The sequence below is a fragment of the Hibiscus syriacus genome, unplaced genomic scaffold, assembly GCF_006381635.1.
Source record: "Hibiscus syriacus cultivar Baekdansim isolate YM2019G1 unplaced genomic scaffold, ASM638163v2 tig00112130_pilon, whole genome shotgun sequence".
Classification (NCBI taxonomy): Eukaryota; Viridiplantae; Streptophyta; class Magnoliopsida; order Malvales; family Malvaceae; genus Hibiscus; species Hibiscus syriacus.
Window position 1 is genome coordinate 248,113 of NW_024063260.1, and position 5,033 is coordinate 253,145.

Consider the following 5,033-nt stretch of genomic DNA (forward strand, 5'->3'; position numbering starts at 1 on the left):
AGTTATCATCTAATAATCAAATCCCAATCTTAAATTTAACAAGAAACTCAATAATCAGAAAACTCACCTTTGTTTTGCTTTACACGTACAAGGAAGAAATAAGAAGAAAAGAACTCTGGAAGCCTTTGTGTTCTCCACTCTTCAACCCACGTGGATACATATATAACCCTTCTTTTCTTATTCCCTTAGAAATGACCTCTTTGCCCCTTCTATTCCTTCTTCCTTTCAATTCAATTCCATACAATAATTTACAAATAAATCTTTATACTATTCAATCATTCTATTTTAATCACCAAATTATGAGATTTTACAATTTAGTCACTAACCCGGTATTGAGGATGTTACAAATCTCCCCCTTAAGAAAATTCGTCCTCAAATTTTCATTACGCAAAGAGATAGGGGGTACTTAATCCTCATGTCCTCTTCATGTTCCCATGTTGCTTCCTCTACTTTGTGATTCCTCCACAAGACTTTAACCAATGGAATAGTTTTGTTTCTTAGTTGTTTAACCTCATGAGCTAGTATTTGAATAGGTTCCTCTTCATAAGTCAAATTTGGTTGAACCTCGATCTCTTCAGTATTCACGATATGGGATGGATCAGATCGATACTTCCGAAGCATTGAGACATGAAAGATATTGTGTATCTTTTCCATTTCAGATGGCAAAGCTAACTGATATGCTATTGGTTCTACTCTCTTAATAATCTCGTAGGGTCCAATGAACCAAGGACTCAATTTTCCTTTACTTCTAAATCTCAGAACCTTCTTCCAAGGAGAAACTTTGAGAAACACTTTGTCTCCAACTTGATATTCTATTTCCTTTCTCTTTAAATCTGCATATGATTTCTGTCTATCAGCTGCTGCTTTGATGATACTTTGAATCACTTGAACTTTTTCTTCCATTTCCTGAATCAACTCGGGACTAATAATTTCTTTATCATTAAGCTTAAACCAATTCAAGGGTGTACGACATCTTCTTCCATAAAGAGCTTCATAGGGAGCCATTTTGATGCCTGACTGATAACTATTGTTATATACAAATTCAGCAAGTGGCAAATACCTTTCCCATGATCCTTTGAATTCGATTACGCAAGCTCTAAGCATATCCTTCAGAATTTGGATAGTTCGCTCAGATTGTCCATCAGTCTGAGGATGAAATGCTATACTAAAGTTCAACCGAGTTCCCAACGCTCTATGTAATGATTTCTAAAATCGCGATGTGAATCTAGGATCCCGATCAGAAATTATGGAAACATGTATACCATGTAAACGTATAATTTCTCTAACATATAGTTCAACATATTTATCCATGGAGAAATCAGTTCGCATCGAGATAAAATGGGCTGACTTAGTCAATCTATCTACAATCACTCAGATTGAATCCCTTTTGTTCGGAGTTAAAGGTAACCCCGTCACAAAATCCATTGTTACATTCTCCCATTTCCACTGAGGAATTGATATTGATTGTAATAGTCCCGATGGAACCTGATGCTCAGCTGTGACTTGTTGACAAGTCATACACTTTGATACAAATTCTGTAATGTCTTTCTTCATTCCAGGCCACCAATATCGACTCTTGATATCCATATACATTTTGTTTCCTCCTGGGTGCAGCGTTAATAGACTACAGTGAGCTTCCGTTAATAGATCAGTCTTTAATTCATTATTATCTGGAATCACCCTCCCTTGATGATATAGATTCCCATCCATTTTCATCTCATAATCTGTACACTCTTCATTACTTATTTGATGTACTTATTTGAACACTTTTCATCTCTAGCCTGCAATACTCTAATTCGATCTAGCCATGATGGCTTGAGAGCCAATTCTACACATATGGCACCGTTTCCTCTTAACGATAGTCTAGCATCCAAAGCTCGTAAGGCTGCAAACGTCTTTCAACTTAAGGCATCCGCTACCACATTCGCTTTTCCTGGATGAAAATCGATCACTACGTCATAATCCTTGAGAAATTCCACCCATATTCTCTGTCTTAAATTCAACTCTTTCTAAGTCATCAAGTACTTTAAACTCTTATGATCCGTATACAAGTAGCACTTTTCACTATACAAGTAGTGACGCCAGATCTTAAGAGCAAACACTAATGTCGCCATCTCCAGATCGTGTGTAGGATAATTCTTTTCGTGTGGTTTTAGTTGCCTCAAAACATAGGCCACTACTTTGCCCTCTTGCATTAACACGCATCCCAAACCGTTATGAGACGCGTCACTGTATACTACAAAGTTCTTGCCAGACTCAGGTTGATTCAACACTGGAGCTTCTGTCGAAATCTTCTTTAACCTTTCAAAACTCTCTTGACATTCGTGGGTCCACGAAAAATTTTATCTCCTTTCTCAACAACTTAGTTAGGGGTAATGCTATTATGGAAAAGTTTTTAACGAACCTCCGATAATAACCAGCTAATCCCAGAAAACTTCTAACTTCCGATACATTCTTTGGAACTTCCCACTCCAAAATAGATTTAATCTTTTGAGGATCCACTCGAACTCCTTCTGCAGAAATTACATGTCCAAGGAATGTCACTTCACTCAACCAGAATTCACATTTAGAAAGTTTAGCATAAAGCTTCTCATCTCGTAAAATCTGTAAGACAATTTTCAAATACGAACTATGCTCTTCCTCTGACTTTGAATATATTAAAATATCATCAATGAAAACCACTATGAACTTATCTAAATAGGGTTGGATTATTCTGTTCATTAAATCCATGAAAACAGCTGGTGCATTCGTAACTCCAAACGACATCACGATAAACTCATAATGACCATACCTCGTTCTAAACGCCGTCTTTAAAACATCTTTCTTTTGAATCTTCAATTGGTGATAACCCGAACGTAAATCAATTTTCGAGAATACTGATACTCCTTTTAATTGATCAAATAAGACATCGATTCGAGGAAGTGGATATTTATTCTTGATAGTCACTTTATTGAGTTGTCTGCAGTTAATGCAGAGACGCATTGAACCATCTTTCTTCTTAACAAACAAAACAGGAGCTCCCCAAGGCGATACATTAGGTCTAATAAAACCCTTATCTAGCAATTCTTGTAATTGAATCTTTAATTCTTGCAACTCTTTTGGAGTCATTCTGTATGGTGTCATTGCAATAGGTGAAGTTCTAGACATTATTTCAATATGGAATTCCACTTCTCTATCTGGAGGCAAACCTGGTAACTCTGCAGGAAAAACGTCAGAAAACTCTCTGACTATAGGAATTTCGTCAATCCCTTTCTCATTGGTTCTAACATCCAATACATTAGCAATGAACCCTTGACATCCCTGTAACATTAACTTCTTCGCCGACATTACTGAAATTACATTTGCTAATGGATTCCATCCTTCACTAAATACCACCACTTCTACCCCTTCTGGACTTCTCAGCGTTACTCTTTTCATTCTACATTCAACATTAGCATAGTAACGATAACATGTAGATATATATTCATGAATATGTATTCTTACCATTTGATCATGACATTTCAATATGCATGTATATATTTCACTATAACCGATATAATCATGTCATATACATATGAAACTTATATTCTTGTACCACTTTCACCTTAATTTATCTTTCAATTGCCCATGTACATCATTGAGAGCAGAGGTATTTGAGTACATTGAGGTTGTGCACTAATGCTGTCACCACAGCTCAATAATTTCCCTTATGGGGCACCGAACATTTTTTCAATATTTGTCCTGAAGAACCACTATGTCCCGAAGGACCACTGGATATATCCCCGAAGGACCACTCGATACGTCCCGAAGGACCACTGGATACGTCCCAAAGGACTAATATACCATCGACTCTTGGCATGCCAACTATACCTATAGCTCTCGTATCATATAACATGGGCTTTAATATGAATACATTTCTCATTTCATATCTCTTTCATCACTTTTCATATAAACACATAATCTTTTCCATTATTTCACATACCTGGATTATATTCTCTGGCAATGATATTCGTTCATTCAATGTCATATGAACATATAATGAATTATACATGCAATCACTATTACAATAGTATATGTATGCATATACATGGGTATGGAATCATTAATTCAACTATCAGAGATAGATTTATCACAAGTCTTGTCTCTATACACTTTAACTATAAAATGCACTCACCTTAGCCTTGCTTTGATTCGATTCTAATCCTTCAATTGTTCTGGAATAAGATTACGCTCTAAATCTACATAGTAATACATTGATACTTATCATCATACAAATTGATATATTCCAAACTATTAATCCTTAGGCTAAAAGAAAGCTATTTTCATCTCTTACTGAAGGTATGCATCGATGCACTACACCATGTATCGATGCATCCCTTGACGGGTGCATCGATGCACTACCCATGTATCGATGCATAAATCCTATTCGATGTTTGTATTTTAAGTAGGTGCATCGATGCACTCCTTATGCATCGATGCATTAATTTCATTCGATGTTCATTTATTTTAAATGAGTGCATCGATACACTCCATGTGCATCGATGCACCTTCAACAAATTTTGGGATTTTCTCTTGATGCATCGGTACACGTTGAATGTGCATTGATGCACTGTGCCCATAATTCATTTCTTGAACCCGAAAACTTATCCATTTCAGCATAAATCTTTCATGTTTCATCCCCTTTTATATTCTTAACTCCAGTACACATACTTAAATCAATCTATACTCATTTATATCATCTTAAACCTCAGAATCCTATCCTCCTTATGAAATCCAAGAATTATACCAACTTTGCAACATGATTTAATTCCACTTCTAACCCTTAATATGTCTTAACTAGATTGATGACAAGTCAAATTTAACTTCCAATTCTAGATATGAACTCTATTCCAAGATTTCATTTAAGAACCTCTAATCTTTAATATCTTCTAACTCCATCATCCTTTGATTTTAAGATAACCTAAGCTTTCCTTAAGCTTAGTTATCATCTAATAATCAAAACCCAATCTTAAATTTAACAAGAAACTCAATAATCAGAAAACTCACCTTTATTT